Source organism: Micropterus salmoides, unplaced genomic scaffold, assembly GCF_014851395.1.
Source record: "Micropterus salmoides isolate LMB-PRFRI ecotype aquatic unplaced genomic scaffold, ASM1485139v1 Ms_hic_scaffold_11, whole genome shotgun sequence".
NCBI lineage: Eukaryota > Metazoa > Chordata > Actinopteri > Centrarchiformes > Centrarchidae > Micropterus > Micropterus salmoides.
The window spans coordinates 34,886,077-34,906,735 of NW_024040152.1; the positions used below are offsets into that span (position 1 = coordinate 34,886,077).

The following is a 20,659-nucleotide window of genomic DNA, read 5'->3' on the forward strand; positions in this document are numbered from 1 at the left end:
TCACCGAGACAGAATGTTAATTAAATGTAGTGAGGTAAAAAAAAGTATAATGCTTCCCTCGGAGATGTGGAGTAGAAGTAGAAAGTCACCTAAAATAGAAAAACAAGTTTGATATAAATTCTGTAAAATTGTAAAAGCTTCTACATGAAATACAGTAAGCCGGACGTTAAGCCCTCCTCCTCCTCTGTGTGTGGCGATAAACTGACAGAGGCTTTTTAAAAGGGATAAACAGGCTCTGGAGGCGGCTGCTTATTGGATCTGTGTGACACGTCAGCTGACAGCAGCTCCTACAGAGAAATAAAGGGAATCATTTCAGCTGCTGCTGTTGATGGATGGTCCATCGATGTCTCTCTGCTGGGCTCCACTGAGCAGGTTTGTCAAATCCAAACATCCTGCAGGAAATGTTCATGTGAGCAGGTCATAAAACAAAAACCTCTGAAGGTGGCTTTAAAGGACAGATTCTCCCTTTTTTTTTAATCTTAACACAACAGTACAGTTTAAATCTGCTTTATTTGAAAAGTGCAATAAGAACCTGTTACGAACTGGCGCTAAATAAATTAAATTCAAGTGAAGGTTTCCTTGAAAACAGGATTTCTTGAGGGAGATCTTTTCCTAATGTGCTTCCAATATAAGTGATGGAGGACTTGTTAAATGCAAAAACACTTTCCTGGTTTATTGGAGATAATGAAGCTCCAGCAGTCTGTTCCACAGTCAGTGTTTTCAGTCGTTCCTTGCTGAGCTGCAGCAGAGTTAGAAAAACAGGAATGAGGTGCAACATGTTTATTGTCAAAAGCAGGGGAGGTTAAACTACAAGAGGCTTTCACCTGCCTCGTTTGGTCCGAGCCAAAATCACAGGTGTGAAACTTCCCACGGTCCGGACCAAACAGACGAAATTTGGTCCAACCAAAAGAGGTAGTCTGCGTCCGGGTCAAACTGAACCGTGGTTCGGATCATTTCTGGTGTGAAAGCATTTTTTGGATGGTTTGGACTTTCAGACTATTTACAGGAAGTTTGACGTGTAAACCAGAAACAAATGCACGGGGAAATGCATTGAAGTAAGGACTCAATTATAAATCTCCCGGGACTTTTCAAACAGAAGCTCACCGCCACATCTTTGGTTTCCTGAATCGGAGGTGCAGGAGGATCACTTGTAATAATAATAATAAAAGTGGCAAATCTGCATATGTTAATTTTTTATTCATTTTGTCAAAGCTCCCCGCTGAACTGTTTAATAAACCAATCAATGTAAAGTACGGGGAGACGCAGCCCACAGACGAAAGGACGCAGGTCTGTCGTTAAGTCCTTTAGTGCGGTCGCAGAATTGCACAGTGTGGTGTCCGAACAATAATGCTGCGATGATGTGTTGAGAGGAAACCCGCTTGACACTGTTCTTGATCATAAACGTTTATTAAATCAAAGAGTTCAGCATCAATTACAAGCTCTGCAGCAGCTTGGAGAGAGACCCAGCCCTGATGGAAACGCTGTTCATCAAACACAGCTTATAGAGGGGTTTGAGTCTGCAAAGTAAAAGGTCAACCCATGGAAGGGTACAGTACTATTTTGAAGTAACAAAACAAGGGGTTAGAGGTCAAATTCTATAGAAGGGTTCAATCCCTACATAACCACCAATCACTGCTCCCCGTAGAAGGTCACTGACCCTCTGTCCTGCCGCTACAGTTATATTTATGAGTCAAATACACAAATATTGGATACTACAAGTGAAACTGAACCAGAACTAACCGGATGCATCAAAACATGAACTTTGGTTCGGACCTTGGTGCCAACTTTCAGGTGAAAGGCCCCTGAAAGTGTCTTGGTACTTCGGGGAACTTTGGGGGCTTACAGCAGGAAGTGAAACCAGCCGAGGCAGGTGGGCAGACAGACCAGAGGGAGTGGGAATCCGAGCCAGGGGAAAACCAGAGCGCCACCAGTCAATGTAGTCCAGTTACAGATGGAAACATCTGTTCCATTTCAGGATTTGATAATAACGTTGGGACTTTTGAACTGGCCCCATCGGGCCGGGGAAAAAAAATTGCAATGGAAAATCCTGCAGTTGTTCTGCAGCTTTTGGCTCACACCGTTGGCCCCATTTAGAGGAACAGACCTGGAAGCAGGGGAGGCTTTAGGGCGGGGCTACAAACTGATTGACAAGTCTTAAAAGTATATTCTTTTGTTAACTAAACCTTTTTATTTTTTTATTATTTTGTGCAATCTCTTTGTGTAAGGGTTGTGCTACAAAAACTGCCACTGGAAGGAGTTAGTGTGCTATACAGTAGGGCTGACCCCGAATAGTGAAAGATTGACGCTTTGATGGGCGGAGCCTGATTCGACTGTCAATCTCACAGTCCAAGCTTCGCAACAGCGTTATGAAAGGAGGAGAAATGAGGGTGATTTTACATACAACTACCAGTTTTTCTCCCAATAAGTTAGTATACAGTCTATTACAATATACATTTCATGATAAACCTCACAGAGAATATAGGCGTATTTGCGTGTCAGGCGCACGCAAAGCTCGGCACAAGACTGGCGAATGGCAGAGAAAAGGGTCAACAATAAGCCCCAGTTCAGCTGTAAATGTACAGTGTGAGTAACTGTGACTAAGAAATAGACTGTAGCCGCCCCCCCCGCTGCCACACAGACACTCGTGATTCGACCATAGGACAGAAACAAAAGATGTCAGATTTGGTGTTGGCATTCGATGTGTTTGTTATTTCCATGAGTGACAGGACTGATGCTGCCGAGCACTTCCTTCTGTCTGCTGAGGCCGTCAGAGTCGCTGCCACAGAGGGAAGGTGATCCGACTGCATCATTATCCTGCAGCGACTTCCTGTAACAAACTGTCCCCTCAGACTGATGTTGTTGTTCAGGAACTACCCAACAGTTGGACTGTCTGGATCCAAACTTCACGCTTCAGCTGGACCTGCAGCTGTTTAAAGGCTCAGTTCAAACTGCAGAAGAAACATTTCCTCACTTTTGTTTTTGTGTTCACACAAACCTGTCTGAGGTTTCTGCCGCCACCTGATTTTAACGGAGGGCAGAGCAGCGGCCAGGATTTTAAATTCCTCCAGCAGAGCCCCACTTACTGGAGAACATTTTAACAGCCAGCTGTTTTTATTAAAGGGAAAACTAAGATGAGAGAATCCTTCGTTTACATTCAGGTGTTGCAGCACACGGACAGGACAGCGGATAAACAGAGTCAATAAGTTGCTGCCTTCAGCAAAGACATTTAAAAAGATGGTGGACGTTTTGTTTGCAGACTGACTGACTCCACGTGTGCCGTTTTCCATCCGCCTGCTTTGATTTACTTTATCATTTTCTTCCCCCCCATTTTAAATCCTTTAGTAACCACATACACACGTCAGCGCAGGTTATTCCCAGATGGGTCAAAAGCTGCCAGTACTGTGTACTTTCTCAGTTAATCTAGTCCATAAACATTTTGACTGTGATCCCAGTATAAGCCCCAAATCAATGTGTCGTGAGCTCTTTGCGACACACATCAGAAACTGTCTGGGGAAAAGTGCAGCACAAACTTCTGTCAGTCACAGGAGTCTGATGACCAAAGCTGTCCAATCAGCGACTTACCTGCCGGATTGGAACTCTGGTGTTGACAGTGAACAGTCGCTCTCTGATCTGCCTCGAAGACGTGGTTTTGGACCAAGTGAACAAAATGTCGACCAGCAGGGGACAAACCTGTGTCTCAGTTCACACCCTTCTGTACTCACGTGTTATTTTGAGAGCATAAGTGCGTTCATACTGACAACTGGACACTTCTCACCCTCTTGGCTACGTAGCAGAAGGAAGTGACCACCAACATATGTTTAAACTTGTGAAAATGGCAGTAAAATGTTCATTTAATTATCAAATTGAATGGAAACCAAGTCAGCAAACAAACAACAGGTATTATGGCGAGTGACAGTCGCGGTCAATGATGGCGATTATTATCTGCCAGGTTACAATTCGCCAAAAAAAAAGCTATTAGTTTGATTTGAAACAACTAATCTGTTGAATTCACACTACACAAGTAAATAGTGTCACAGTGTACTGCATGTACGTAGTAACGGAAGGACTGAGACACACTCGTGGACTCCTGGGCTGAAGAGAACGTTTTAGTTTCTAGAGAAGCTGCAGAAGAACTGAGGTGTTCAAAATATTCAGCCAGGAAAAGGAGGATAATTCCAGTGAACTGTTGAGTGTCGCTGCGTAAAAGTTAAACTGTCAGTATGTGAGTATCTGGAGTTCAACCCGCAGAATTTATGACCAAAAATCAAACACTTCCTCTTTCTGGAGCCTTTGTGAACTCAGCTGGAGAAGTGAAACGATCCTCACACTGGTTTGATTCAGAAAGCGGACCTTTAGTTGTGAACCCGCCCTTAAAGTGCAGAAAGCATCAGCGGTGTGGAGCGATGAGGAGGCTGCAGCCTTCCTCACACAAACACCTGAAACTAACAACCGTCTGACGTCACGTTTGAGCTTTGACTCTTGGTTTCACGGCGGAGACCAGAGAATCGGCTTGTTCTCCCAGCAGCAGTGGAAGGAGACCAGCAGCTAGTTTTCTACCCTGATTTGTGATCATGGTTTCTCCACCGTGTGGAGCCTCCGTCTGCTGAGAGCATTTAGCCTCTTTATAATAAATAGTGTCCTTATATTTCTTTAATGAAGTTGAGGTTCTTTTTACTTGAACACCGTGGTGCTCTGAGTGTCTGCAGAGCTCTGATGGACCATGCTGGCCTCCAATTAATTAATTATTCATTAAAATCATATTTAAGACAAGTCGAAATTCCAGCTTCTTGGATTTAAATATTTCCCGGTGTCTTTAATACTTGACGGTAAACTGAATATATTCAACATTTTAAAAGTCCAAACAATTACTCAAGATGATAATCAACAGATTAATCAGTGAAAATAAGCGTTAGCTGCAGTGCTAACTAGCAGTAGAGGCTGTAATCTTTTACTGGCCAAAAGCAGTTAAAACATTTTATACTACTTATATTCACACCGCTGCGTTTGTAATCGCGCTACCTTTTTTAAATTTCACTTTGCATCCAGGGTCTCGGTGTTTTGGTCCTCACGAGAGAAACGAGTCCAACTCAACTGAACGGCACAATGCAGGTTTGAAAATTCCTTATCAGACGGATATCGTTAAGTTTTCAAGTCTGTCATGAAAACAGGTTTATACCTTCCCAAATGAGTGTAAGTGTAAGTGATGGAGCGCTACGTGAACAGGCCTCTGTGCAGAAACAGATACTGAAAATGAATGCCCTGCCTCCTCAGCGTGGCCCCAAGCTCTCTCTCTCTCTCGTGTCTGTGCTTAATTGCAGGAATAGATCAGGTGAAGTTGGCAGCTGCCCGTAATCATCATCAGCCTCCTCCGCTTTATATTCTGGGCTTCAACTATGCACTCCTGCTGCAATCCAGGCTGCATTTAAGAAGCTGGAGTGAATTCTTGTCTTCCATGTGACTTAAAATGATTAACTGATTGTCAATAGTTGCCAAATGATCTAATGGTTGGCAACTAATTTGATTCTTCATTGCAGAAGAATCAAATTTATTAAAGAAATACAATAACAGTTTTTTAAAGAGACAAACTGCTCCTCCCCACAGATCAGGGTAGAAACCAGCCGCTGGTCTCCGTCCACTGCGGTGAGAACACAAGCTAACTTGTCCCCCTGCTAGTCGACATAATGGTAGCAAACGCACTGCGAGTTCACAAGTCACCAAGACAGGACGAGTTTGTCAACCAAAGAAATTACTTGTATAGTAATACGCTCCACAGTTGACGTGGTCTGAGACCACCCCTTCAAGAGGAACCAGAGAGCGGTTCGAGTCCGGCGTTCACACCGACCTAAACGAAGCGCACAAAGGGGGTAAACGCTCCAGGGTTTGGTTCAACCAGAGTAGCCGAGGTCTGTGTGAACCCGCCAGACCAGGAGAGAGTCGGCTAGTTCACTTGCTTTGGTCCGAAACAAATACAATTGCTTTGCAGGTGGACCAGAATTTGTAACCACATGCATGCGAAGGTCATCCATTCATTGGACAGAAACTCTGGAGCGGGGGAAGCCAAAAACCGAACTACACTGAATAAGCGTCGGTAGAGCTCGTATGTGACAACGCCACTGTTTATACAACCGGATCAACAGATCTTCCAGCAGAATTTATCACTGCATCCTGCCCTGTGTGGTGCCGCCACTAATGTTCAGCCAGTTCATCAGCTCCAGGTGTGTCTCATGAGGTCGGGTAATTAAAAAACTACGGGAGCCTGTTAACTTAAAAAGGCACAGCACTTTCTGCAATTGGGTCGGATCGAGGTCGGGCCCCGTTCCACCTTTAAAGTAGTTGTCGGCAATAGGTGGCCCGCGGGCCAGAACCGGCCCCCCACCAATAATATCTGGCCCCCGGCCAGACTGCTTTGATAGCAGAAAAATAAATAAAATTAACAGCAGGTGCTGAAACAGATCTCAGTCATGACAGATGCAGTTACTCACACAATCACTTCCTCTTAAATGATTGTGCCTCCAAAAAAAAAGCGCAAGAATTTGCAGTAATGCTTCAGATTGAGTTTACTGAGAACTCTTATTGAAAAGTTCTGAAGGACATTCAGAAGAGACTGGCCTGCTTGAAACCTCTGGAAAAAGCCGTCAGTAAACGTGTGACTGGATTCCCCTGAATCTCCTCAGGGAAATAAAAATCTGCACCGGGGGGGGGGGGGGGGGACCTAACTAACCAACCAAATAAGGCGGGTGTGAAATCCACCTTTAGTCACTGCTTCATTTATTCATCAAGTCTGTTTCTGGTTTTACCCACAAACATCTTCTCTCTCAGCCAAGCTGGAAAAATGAAGTAAATCTATCAAATTCAGGAACACCTGAATGTAAACGAAGGATTCTCTCATCTTAGTTTCCCTTTAATAAAAACAGCTGGCTGTTAAAATGTTCTCCAGTAAGTGGGGCTCTGCTGGAGGAATTTAAAATCCTGGCCGCTGCTCTGCCCTCCGTTAAAATCAGGTGGCGGCAGAAACCTCAGACAGGTTTGTGTGAACACAAAACAAAAGTGAGGAAATGTTTCTTCTGCAGTTTGAACTGAGCCTTTAAACAGCTGCAGGTCCAGCTGAAGCGTGAAGTTTGGATCCAGACAGTCCAACTGTTGGGTAGTTCCTGAACAACAACAGTCTGAGGGGACAGTCGTTACAGGAAGTCGCTGCAGGATAATGATGCAGTCGGATCACCTTCCCTCTGTGGCAGCGACTCTGACGGCCTCAGCAGACAGAAGGAAGTGCTCGGCAGCATCAGTCCTGTCACTCATGGAACACGGCTTTAAAAAATGGTGGTGAGCATCTTGATGGCAGTTGTTTTAATCTCTTTCCAATTTCATGGAGCAGATCGCTTCAGTCAGACTGTGTGGCGACTGACGCAACCTCAGAGCAACTTGCACACAGCAGATGAGCTGAGAGATGAAACCCACGAGCCAGAGCCCAGGGTTTTTAATTCACTCTACGACAGACAGTCCACAGTGTTAACGACAGCGCAGGAGGGAGTACTCTGGTCCTTTACTGCAGGAAGAGTTTTTACTGCTCTACAGTCAGGGTGCCGACTACAGCTCAGCTCCCCTTAATAAGACATCAGCTCCCCTGAAAGCATGAGCTTGATATTTTAGGGGGGGGGTCTCTAAAATATTGACAGCATGCTTTGACATAATTTCTCTATCATCATGGATCTATGTGTAAAACAGGAGCGTGACTTCATCCAGCTACAGCAAATGATCTCCGGTCGCTCCGATCTGTCCCTGCACTCCCTCCGGTGGGTCGCTATCCGACAGACGTGCTGTGAACGGTTTCTGATCGTTCCCTCTGGAAGGATGAATATTACGTTGATCCATGTAGGCCGACTACTGCGCTGGGGGCTCCCCGCAGCGCCACGCAGTGTTGTGTGAAGTGTAATTATAACAAAATGGCTATAAATGTAGGCGTGTCGGAGTAGCCGCTTGGCGAGCGTTATGAGGCGCATTTAGCTTTCATCCCTGTTACTCAATAAAAGGAGAGGGAAAAGCCAAAAAGCAGAATATGAACTCTTTAAAGCACAAAGTACTCATTGCACAGAATGGTCCACAGAATATATATGCATTACTGGATTAATTACTGATGCAAAGAACCTCAACAGTACTTGGACAGTTTGACAGTCAGATTTAACATTTCGACGCAGGTCAGTAATAAAGCAGATGTAGAGCTGCAGGTGACAGCGGCACACCTCCATCTCCTCAGCCAGGTAACCCACTCATTTCAATTCAGCTGATTGTAGAAAGACGACCAATAACAGCCTGATAAGTTTGTTGAGCTGCTCCAGACTTCTGTTACCTGCAGTTTTAAACCAGTAACTACAGCGGTCACATGCACCAGAACATATTAGCGTCCAAACTGGTTAATAGTACCTGCCAATCAGAACTGCAAATTTACATTTCCAGATATTCTAACCATCACTCTTCGGTGAGCCATCTCCTTGGCGGCGGTCTGAGAGCATTTAGTGCGTAGTTATTAATGATATGAGTGTCAGTGAAGACGTCTCCCACACTCTGCTAACAAGCTAACAGCAGTGCCTCAGAGGCCAGGAGCATCTCGTGCTGCATAATGAGCGGTGGACCAGGTCATACTTTCAACATGTCCGATAACAGAGGACTTTGAACAGCAGAAGAAAAACAAACTCTGCTATTATTGTTATGAGTGTGACATTTCTTTTAGGAGGCTAAATACATCAGTATCACAATTTACTGTGATATTCTGTGTTTTATTAAAGCAGCCACAGAAACGTCAGAGTATAAAGTGGTCATTTTCAAAACAGAACTTCATAAAACATGCAGGGTGTAACTAATGAATTAATAGTCATTAATCTCTTTGTGATGTTGTGATTTGATCTCACTGACTCTGAACAAACTGTATTTCTCACCGGTGACCTGACAGCGTGGGTACAAGGGGTTAAAAAGGTGCGTTTAAACCAGCAATTAAAAGCTCCTCGACATTCATAAATAGAAATGAAGCGGTGTCAGCTGAGAATTAGTGAAGGCGACTCCCTGCAGCTAACCTTTATTTAAAGGGAGCCGGCGGACGCAGCGCTGCTGAAACTAAAAGAATTAAGGTTGTTTCAGTCCCACAGCACTCAGGAAGGAAAGCTGATTTATGAAGGGTGAAAATGATGAAATATGCATGCAGCTGAAAGAAACTCTGACCTTGTGAGGGTGGTGAAACGTTTGGGGCAAAAACTGTCTGAGAGAGTTCAGAGGACGGACGTGATGAGAAAGTATCTGCTCAGATGTCTGTTTTATCGTCTTCTGATTCTTATGGACTCTCAGTTCTGGTTCCTGCACCACAGATCTTGTCAGTGACCTTCATCCTCTTCCTCCTCGCTCCTCTTGCCCTTCATGTCTCTAAAGTGAAAGGAGTCTCTGTCCTAGAGCGGCGTCTCTGGGACTCGTCTCATTTATAGCCATGATTGGTTTCCCTTCAGTATAAAAGCTGAACGTCAGCTCACCTGTGTTTAGTACCTGAGGCGTTGCTACTGTTGGCGTTAGCTGGATCTGGGAGAGCGCGACACGTTGAACACGGTGAAGCGTTCCTTCAGATTCACGCCGTGTTGAAGGAAACACTTCATCACGTTGGAGCTGCTCCTCCCTCGCACCAAACCTCCTTGTTTGTTAGTGAAGCTGAGCCAAACTTTGGAGCATTGCTGCGGTCCGCCACGGTCCAGGACCGGAACCAGAAGGACTTTCTTCATGCTTTGTTGACATAAGGTGACGTTAGGTCAGCGTGGCAGATCAGAGACACTTTGTTGGACTGTAAGATGCTCACTGCAGTTCAGTCAGGAGCAGGATCCAGTTCTCGATATCTAACCCATCTGAAACCATGCTCCTGTTTCAGATTCTCTTTTAACGTGTTTAACATTTTACATGTGGAAACACGGTCCCTCCTGCCTTCTCCATCCCTCAATTTTATTTCATGCCAATTCTTCAGGTTTAGTTTTTGGGAGAGCTTTTACATTCATGATGTCTCAGCGTACGTATGTGCAGTAGGTGTCTTCATGTGAAATGTCTCTGTGGTGGAAGAAGCAGTCTTCAGATCCTTTACTGAAGTAGAAGTACTATATTAAGACCTTCAGCCGCTGCAGGAAGCTTTCACAAGTTAATTGGACAGTGAGGGAAAGTTAACACAACATTTAAACTTTAGAGACTCTCAGTAACCTGGAGGCTTTCAGCAGATCCTGAAGATAATGAGGTGAGTCTGATGGAGCGGCTCAGAAACATTAAAAAGCCGTCTCATCAGGTTTAACAGCGAGGGAGAAGTTTGGGTTTATGTCAGAGTCAAAAAGCCTCAAAACACTTTACAAAAGTACACGAGGAAGAAATAAACTGAGCAAAACAAAACCATTAACTGCAAAACAAATGTTTCAGTCATTTGTCAACAGTAAAAATATTGGAAATTGTTTCCAGCAGAACAAACTTTCCACTGTGACAGACACTTTATTTGTAAAGCACTTTTCAAAAACAGTTACAAAGTGCTTTAACAATACAAGATAAAAGCAAGAAAAACATTGAAAAGACTAAAATACAAGATAAAATTAGTAAAATACATAAAATAAGAGGGATAAAATAAAGTCAAATAAGATCGGGAAAGGCTCTCCTATAAAGTATGTTTTAAGTAAGAGTAATGTGGTCATATTTTTGTTCTGGTTAAAAGCCTGGCAGCTGAGTTCTGGACAGTCTGGAGTCGATCAATAGATTTTTGGGTTAAACAGGTGAAAAGGCTGTTGCAATAATCCAGGCGTGATGAGATGAAGGCCTGTAAAATGGTCTCGGTGTCCTTAAAAGTTAACATAGAAATAGCTAAAATTCGATCTAAGTTGATAAAAACATGATTGAAAAAGCTTTGTGGTGTGCTGCTCGATATTTGACGACTAATGTTTACACCCGGTTTGAATTGTGTCCTTGTCAGTTTAAAAGGTCATTTAAGTCAAGAAAGTTGCGTCTGTTGTCTGTCTGCCCACATCTCCTCTGTCTGATTAATCCTGTGTCTTTTTGACTGTAAATTATTTATACTACAAGATATTCAAGACTGAACTGGAAGTAATCCATCCATCCATCATCCATCCCCATCCATCCATCCATCCGCCGCTTACTGCGTACAGGGTCGGGGGGCTGGAGCCAATCCAGCAGACATTGGCGCAAGGCGGGGAACACCCTGGACAGGTCGCCAGTGGAAGTAATCCAATCCAGTTTATTTATATGTCAAAAAAACAAACAAGGGTTTACAAAGTGCTGGACAAGAAAAAACGTAAACACATACAACACAAGACCACACAGTTGACCTGTGGAGGTAGGTCTTTCCACAGTTTAGGGGCTGCTGCTGAAAAAACGCGGTCCCCCCTGGTTTTGGAGCAACCAGCCGAAGTTGATCAGTAGACCTACACCCCCCTCACGGTCACTAGACTTGTAAAAGGTCTGAGATGTAGCGAGGTGCCTACCTATTCAGTGATTTTAAATAAATAAATAAATAAATATGGATCCAACAACAAGATAGGGCTCGCAGGCAGCAGGTAATTGTGCACTTATATTTCTCCCAACAGCAGGACTGCCTTAGCCTGTGGGCTTTGTGTCCACTCTGAGCTACAGGTTAGAAGTATATTTTTTTCCTCTATAAACAAAGGAACAGCAAAACAGATCTTCTCAAAAGGACAGATTTAAGCTGGCTTTGTCTACAGATTGAGTTCATCGCACATTGCATATTTCACAAGCTTCAGGAATGAGCCCTGGTGTGCAGGTATGCCCCTCTTTTTATGCCTTCCAGAGTGGGCGTCGCCACATTCTGATTGGCCAAGAGGGAATCACACAGCTGCACTCAATCCCTGCTGATTAGTCAGCACAACACTCCCTGTCCAGCAGGTGTTCTGAATGATCACTAATCAGCAACCAGAGAAAAATAACTTAAAATAGCAGAAAAACATTCAGACTGCTACAGTATTCTAAAACGGGAGCCAGTGGAGCGAGGTCAGGACTGCTGTAACGTGTTCAAGCTTGCGAGTTCGGTTAAAGGCCGAGCGGCCGAGTCTTGTACTAACTGTGCGAGAGAGAGGTTTGCTTAACGCCAATGTAAAGTGCATTACAGTAGAACAGACGAGTTGAGATGAAAGCATGAATCACATGTTCAAAGTGCTTACGAGATAAAACAGGTTTGATTTAATGATAAAAACTGGATTTAACAACATGTTTATCAAGTTTAAAACCATTGTCTATTCTGACACCAGATTTGTCACTATGGGTTTTTTGCATATGTTGCAGGTAGCCCACGTCAACAGGAAAGACATCACCGGCCCGACGGGGTCCAAACACAAGACTTCAGTTTTTCTGACAAAGAACTTCTGCCAGTCAGATGGGTATGGAACCATGACAGGGCAGTGCCAGAGATACCAACCCAGTTCTCAAGATGATCTAAAAGAATATTGTGGTCCACTGTATCAAAGGCAGCTGTCAGATCAAGGAGTATAAGAATGGAAACATTTTACAGTCAGAGCTCACCCTGAGGTCATTGACAACCTTCACAAGTGCTGTTTCTGTGCTATGCCCCTTTCTGAAACCAGACTGAAATGTATTGTGTATCTTATTCTCATGTAAAAACAATTTAATTGTTATCACTACCTTCTCCAGAATCTTACCAAAAATGATTTGAGATAGGCCTGTAGTTGCTCGGCACTGAGGGGTCAAGGTCATGCTTCTTCAATAATGGCCTGACCAAGGTTTTAAATGAATTAGGAAAAAATACCAGAATCTAGAGAGCAATTTACAATGTCTAATACATCGTCAATTAAATAATCTAACACCTCTTTAAAAACTGTGGTAGGACTGTGTTAAGGAGCAGCTAGATCATTTCATCTGCATGATGGTTTATGGAGCTCTGCTCCACTGATTCTGCAAAAGGAATTAAAGTTACCTCGAGAGGTGTTGAGGGTTTGGTTACTTGAGTTGATAGTATTAATAATTCCAGTTCAGATGTTAAATCTTATTTTAAAAAAATGATGCAAACTAATCACATTTTAATTTAGACGTTTGCCATAGCTGGGTGAGAGACTGGGGGGCATTTATGAGACGATGATTGTAGAGAACAATACTTTCGGGTAGTTCCTGTTTTCGTTGAGACCAGAGAAATAGGCTTGTCTTGACCAACGCAGAGTTATGTTATAAACAGTTTTTTTCAAAGAGTTTTTGAAGATGTCACTGTGGACTGTGAGCTTGCTGTTTCTCCACACTCGCTCTGGCCTCTAGCGTTGGAAGCAGCACTCAATTCTGCTGTCAACATAGAGTGAGAATGAGCATCAGTGAAGGAGGTGTGTGGGGGAGCGCACTGTACAGTGTGCTGAATGTTAGCAGCTACTACTTTGTTTGGAGGAACTCCATCAGATCTGAAGAGGGATGAACGGTTGCAGAACAAATTAAAATTGTTAATAAAACCGAGGCCATGAGTTTTACAAGCAGATTGGAGCCCGGAGTGGAGGTAAAGAAGTCAGCTAAAACTTTCCGCTCCTGGCCCAGTGTAGTGATCAGGCCTGAGATGTAAGCTGACTTTCTGCAGCTTTCCAAGAAGTTAAAAGTTTGTTAAAATCCGCTTTTGTCAGTTCAGAGGCAACACGAGCCATATCATTCGCCCCAGCATGCAGAATGACACGGCTTACAGAGGATGGAAGTGACTGTAAAAGCTCCTGGAGTTTTTCCAGGATGACCGGGACTGTGGCTCCAGCGTGGATTCTATGCGAGTAGAGGAGGTCGCAGACGGGAAGGAGGTCAACGAGGGTTCCTGAGTGGCCATCATCCGCGTGCTGTCAGTCAGTGCAGCGAGGGATGCAGTGGTCTCAGGCGGCACTACATTTTGACCCAGGCCCGGGTGAAGTGGAGCAACTTTGGCGGGGGGGATCAGCAGGATGCACCAGGTCATCATCAGCCAACGGGTCGCCTAACGATTGGAGAGGCACAGACGAGGGGGAGATGCAGCCCCGTCTGAGACCCTCTTACGACCGCGGACCACCACCTCGTCCAGAGCGTCTCATGGTTAGATGTTGAGCACGAAGGTCGCGGGTAGGAAGAGGGATCCCACACTGCTGTGTCCTGGAGAGCTGTGTCTTGCGAGGCTAACTTTTGGAATGCTCGGCCACCTTGAAGCTTAGACGAGCGTGGTAGACGCTTCATGAAGCTCGACAGCAGCAAGTCCTTTCTCTGAAGTTCATCCGAAGCCGGATATCCTCTTTAAGGTCTGCATCTTTTTGTATGTCTTTTTAAGTAGGGCTGTCATCACAAGGCATTGCTGAGACTATTAGCCGGCTAGCTTCGGTTAACAACGCCATGTGAACACACTTCACAGTAGTCCAAACAGAACTAAGGAATCTGCAAACTCTGTATAGTCCAAAGACAAACAAAAATACCAAGTCCAAAAATCCAGCAGGTAATAATTCCAAAGGCAAACGAGGAACCTTTCACGCTGATGTTCGATTAGTCAGTCAGATTAGTCCAGTGTCGGATGTCAGAAGTAACAAAACTCTCCACCAGCAAATTCTTTCAAAAAGAAAACAAAAAACTACAGGTGTGAAAACCTTTCGGGGACCAGCAGCCGAAATTTGGTCGAATGAAAAGAGGTACTCTCGGCCCGGATTGAACCAGACCATCATATTTGGTTTTGCATTTTTGGACCGTTCAGACTTTCAGACCATTTCCAGGAAGGTCCGGCTGTTACCATGTATACTGGAAACAATCGAGAGAAAAGAAGTAGCAGAAGAAAATGGCCTGAAAAAATTTTGTCGCAATATTTGTATGCACAGAAATGCACTGCGACAAGGACAAGATTATAAATTGCCCGTCCAGCTCAACTTTTGAAACAAACCTCTTTGCTCTCCCCTCAAATGGAGGTGCAGAAGGATTGCTGCAGTCTTCTCCTCCTTCCTGCGGTGGCGGTAAGTTCGAACAACGACGATTCATTTGGCGGATGTGAACTAGCCTCGAGTACAGTAGGGTGCAGCTAGTATGCCATAATATAACAATATAGTGGCAAAGATGTGCTTCTGTTCATTCATTCTCAACCCGCTGACGTCAGACAAACCAATACAAACCAATCAGTGTCAAGTATAGAGGACATATAGACGCAAGTACTTCATGTAAAGTCTTTACTGCAGTCGCGTAACTGCAGCGTGAAACCAAACCAAAACTAACCGGATTATCAAAACATGAACTTCGGTTCAGACCTTGGGCAGACTTCAAGGTGGGAAAAGTTTAGAAAATACTAACAACAAATTACTTTATGATAGTGATGATCCAACAGTTTCCTGCTCTAGGATGGATTCTCACATAAAAGGATAATTCTCTGAAAGACTGTGTATTTTATCACTGCAGAATCAGTTGATAGAAACTGCTTTCCTTCCGCCCGTCAAAGTCTGTCACACTGTGGCTCTGTGATGGAGCTTATCTGAAGTGAGCCGCTGCAGCCTTTTACATTTCCCCTGAAAACTGAATACTGACTGTGGCTGTAAAAGCAGTCGTGTCTGGCTGTGAAATACTGTGGCAACAGCACAAGCCTCCCCAAAGTCTACAGCCTACTTTTCCCTCATCCATACAGAATAAAAAGGGGGGGCACATTAAACTACAATAAATACATTAGAATACTGGTATTCTCAATACCAGCCTGGGTATAGTTGGTATCCAATCATAAAGGAGGTAAGAGGTATCACACTCTTGAGATTGAAGATTTATTTCCTCCATGACAAAACTTTAAAGACTTGATACAGACAGAAAACGACTGATAGGGAGAGGATTAGAACTTAAATGTAATGAATCAATCAGTGAAATACTCAGTTCAGTTCACTGCGGTCTGAGGGAGGCCGGTCTCAGAGTCAAGAGGTGTGAACGGAAGAAGTGCAGGAAGTTTAAACTGAAAATACGACAAACCTCTGCAGGAAACCAGTGAAACAAAACACAGACAGCTGGGAGGATCAGTGATCAGCACAGCTGGGGTGTCGGCACTAACGAAGCGTCGACACGTAGCGAGCAGCTTCCAAAGCTTTGCCGTCTGCCTGTTTATCACATGATGTTATTTCGCCAGTACACGGCTCTCCATCTGACACAGCTCAGAAACGAGCAGCGAAGCGCGAAGACGCTTCATCTTCATCAGCGTAACATGCAGATGTATGGATGATGATCTGCTGCTGCTCTGACACCTTCTTATGAAAGTGATTTTTTCTGAAGATCAGTTTCATCTTCATGCAGACCGACGCCGCCGCAGCACCACCAGCATCTTGCACTTCGTTTATTTAGAGTTTTTAAAGAGGCGACAGGAAACATCTCCACACTGTAAAACCTTCAGGGATTTGCCTCAAGATTGACTTGTAATTAATGAGTAATAAAAGACATTTATTTTCTGATGTGTAATAAGTCGAACTGGTGCTCGAACAGCCAGTGCTGAAATTTATTGAGGTACTTATTGTTGGAATGAGCGAGTACAAAAAAATTAAATGATCTATCCATCCTCAGGCTGAAGCAAACGCCCTCAGAATTGAGCTTTAGAGCAACGTTTTAGATAAAAGGTTTCTGTATGTTAGATTATTGGAAAACATGATGTGATCGTTGTAAAACTACTATCTGTATCAACGCACAAGGAGGCGAGATTCTAGGGTCAGAGGAGGAGGAGGAGGAGGAGGAGGAGGAGGACGGCCCAGAGGAGGAGGAGGAGGAGGAGGACGGCCCAGAGGAGAGGAGAGGAGGACGGCCCAGAGGAGGAGGGGGGGACGACGGCCCGGAGGAGGAGGAGGAGGACGGCCAGAGGAGGAGGAGGAGGACGGCCCGGAGGAGGAGGAGGAGGGGGACGGCCAGAGGAGGAGGAGGGGGGGACGACGGCCCAGAGGAGGAGGAGGAGGACGGCCCGGAGGAGGAGGAGGAGGGGGACGGCCCAGAGGAGGAGGAGGAGGAGGACGGCCCGGAGGAGGAGGAGGAGGGGGACGGCCCAGAGGAGGAGGAGGAGGACGGCCCAGAGGAGGAGGGGGACGGCCCAGAGGAGGAGGAGGACGGCCCGGAGGAGGAGGAGGAGGACGGCCCAGAGGAGGAGGAGGACGGCCCAGAGGAGGAGGAGGAGGAGGAGGAGGAGGAGGAGGACGGCCCAGAGGAGGAGGAGGACGGCCCAGAGGAGGAGGAGGAGGACGGCCCAGAGGAGGAGGAGGAGGGACGGCCAGAGGAGGAGGAGGGGGGGACGACGGCCCGGAGGAGGAGGAGGAGGACGGCCCAGAGGAGGAGGAGGAGGACGGCCCAGAGGAGGAGGGGGGGGGACGACGGCCGGGGAGGAGGACGGCCCAGAGGAGGAGGAGGACGGCCCAGAGGAGGAGGAGGACGGCCCGGAGGAGGAGGACGGCCCAGAGGAGGAGGGGGGGGACGACGGCCGGAGGAGGAGGAGGAGGACGGCCCAGAGGAGGAGGAGGACGGCCTAGAGGAGGAGGAGGAGGAGGACGGCCCGGAGGAGGAGGACGGCCCAGAGGAGGAGGAGGGGGGGGACGACGGCCCGGAGGAGGAGGAGGAGGAGGGGGGACGACGGCCCAGAGGAGGAGGAGGGGGGGGGGGACGGCCCAGAGGAGGAGGAGGAGGAGGACGGCCCAGAGGAGGAGGGGGACGGCCAGAGGAGGGGAGGAGGAGGAGGAGGGGGACGGCCCAGAGGAGGAGGAGGGGGGGGGGACGGCCCGGAGAGGGAGGAGGGGGGGGACGACGGCCCAGAGGAGGAGGAGGAGGAGGAACGGCCCAGAGAGGGAGGAGGAGGAGACGGCCCAGAGGAGGAGGGGGACGGGCCCAGAGGAGGAGGAGGAGGAGGGGACGGCCCAGAGGAGGAGGAGGAGGAGGACGGCCCAGAGGAGGAGGAGGACGGCCCAGAGGAGGAGGAGGAGGAGGAGGAGGACGGCCCAGAGGAGGAGGAGGAGGACGGCCCAGAGGAGGAGGAGGAGGAGAGGACGGCCCAGAGGAGGAGGAGGAGGAGGAGGAGGACGGCCCAGAGGAGGAGGAGGACGGCCCAGAGAGGAGGAGGAGGAGGACGGCCCAGAGGAGGAGGGGGACGGCCCAGAGGAGGAGGGGGACGGCCCAGAGGAGGAGGAGGACGGCCCAGAGGAGGAGGAGGAGGAGGACGGCCCAGAGGAGGAGGAGGACGGCCCAGAGGAGGAGGAGGAGGAGGAGGACGGCCCAGAGGAGGAGGAGGAGGAGGAGGACGGCCCAGAGGAGGACGGCCCAGAGGAGGAGGAGGAGGAGGACGGCCCAGAGGAGGAGGAGGAGGAGGACGGCCCAGAGGAGGACGGCCCAGAGGAGGAGGAGGAGGAGGAGGACGGCCCGGAGGAGGAGGACGGCCCAGAGGAGGAGGAGGGGGGACGACGGCCCGGAGGAGGAGGAGGAGGGGGGGACGACGGCCGGAGGAGGAGGAGGAGGGGGGGGACGACGGCCCAGAGGGAGGAGGAGGGGGGGGACGACGGCCCAGAGGAGGAGGAGGAGGAGGACGGCCAGAGGAGGAGGGGGACGGCCCAGAGGAGGAGGAGGAGGAGGGGGACGGCCCAGAGGAGGAGGAGGAGGACGGCCGGAGGAGGAGGACGGCCCAGAGGAGGAGGAGGGGGGACGACGGCCCAGAGGAGGAGGAGGGGGGGACGACGGCCCGGAGGAGGAGGGGGGGACGACGGCCCGGAGGAGGAGGGGGGGACGACGGCCCGGAGGAGGAGGAGGGGGGGGGGACGACGGCCCAGAGGAGGAGGAGGAGGAGGAGGAGGGGGACGGCCCAGAGGAGGAGGAGGAGGAGGGGGAGGAGGACTGCTCGTCTCTTTTCCATCGTTGTTTGCAAACCAATAAATCACAATCGGCAGTCAGAGAGCCGCACGAGTCTCGCCGCTGTCGCCTGAGATCGAACGTCACCATTAAATGTGTTGCTGGGAAACAGCAGCCGGCGTGCAGCGGTGTGTTTACAGAGAACAGCTGATGGAGTTAAGCTAAAGTTGTCGTTTGAAGTTTTGATCAGTCAGGTCTCTGTTGTAGCAGAGCACAGGGAAAGAGACGACCTGAGTGTAGCCACCTGCTGGGGTTGAAATACTGCAAAGCCTGAGAGGTGGCAGGTGCACAGGTAAGGGACAATTCGGGGGCACGGGTCGTGACACATGATGGGTAATTAGCAGTAAACACAAAAAGTAGTTTTGCAGGTATCTGGTTGTAAACCAAAGGATTGCACTTATTTAAAATTGAAAAATTCCTTCTTTGTTCCATGAAATGCCTTTTGTTCCTAATTCAGAGTGTGTTTGACAAACTGGAGCAGCTTTAACTCCTGGATGCTACTCTGCTGCTGGAAGGATTTTCTGGTGTGAAAACCAGCAACATCTGTTGTGTTGTTGAAGCTTTCATCCAAACCAGCTCCCAGTGGGCTTTAAACCCCCGACTTGACAGGACTGCACAGAGCTCCACACAGCCGTGACAGACCCAGCAGCACGAGTCACATTCAGATTAAATGTTGTCGCTTTGGTTCCTCGCTGAGCCGCAACAGACGAAAAGAGGAAGTTAAAGAGTTAAATTGTTTGTTAGAGAAGAAGTCTGGTGTTAAACAGAAGGTTTGTGTTGTAAAGCAGGGAAACACTGCTGAGCTGAAGCTGCTCCAGAGGTCTCTGAGGCAACATGAGGCAAGTCTAGTCTATCTGTATAGCACAAAAATAAACAACAACAACAACAACAAGGAATTTCAAGGTGCTTTACATAAAACATAAAGCAACAAAGGGCAAACAAAATTTAAAACAAGTGTTAAAGTTACAGTGCATAAAAGACTTCTTGATGTTACATGACTTTTAACAGAAAGAATGGCGTGTTTATCATCGCTTCTGTGGGCGTGCTTAGGTGCCTTGTGCCTTGTGATTGACAGGTCACTACAACATTCGCAGCCGACAGCCATATTTCAGCCGATCATGTGGTTCCACTGACGTAAGGTTCTGTTTTACTTCTACTGCGCGTCAAACTGTTTCAGCAATTTTTATTCGATTTTCCTGCTGATTCTGTTCATGTAGTTTTTATGTCCGGTGACAGAGAAAGTGCAGCTCTGGCTCTCTGCCCATTCATTCAGATAGGAGCCTTTGTTTTGGTCTGAAATAGCTGCCAAGATGGCAGCAGAGTGGCAGGACATGCCTATAAGGACTTTGGCTACAAGCAGCAACCTCCATGTGTGAAAAGTGAAGCCAATAATGATACCTGCCACCTATTTCCAGGAAAGACGCCTGAAATAACAAACACAAAATAAATGAACCTATTTTCTATTAAAGAGTAAATGGAGATGCAATAAAGGAAAAATATATTTCATCATCGCCTGGTATAAAATCTGTAATAATTAATTTTAATAGCAATATCACCATTAAAACCATCATCCAACTCAATAAAATTCAACTGAATATCTCAATACACCTGTAACTGTAAATTTAATGAAAAGAAATCTACAACAGTTATATGTACTTTTTTTTTTTATATAACAGGCAAATCCCCATGTTTTGGCCATAATTACTGTTTTCTTCAAAAAAACCTTTTTCCTCTGCATACTACCCCGTTCCAAATAACATACAGCTTCCAAAATTGAAATATTGATATAAACGGTGAATATTGATCA

The 20,659-nt window shown here is 46.9% G+C and overlaps 1 protein-coding gene across 1 annotated transcript in view; it reads right to left on the bottom strand.

Moving 5' to 3' along the window:
• cpne4a (copine IVa) overlaps nucleotides 1–20,659 on the bottom strand; it is a 486,687-nt gene that overhangs the window by 167,290 nt on the left and 298,738 nt on the right. The window lies entirely within an intron of this gene.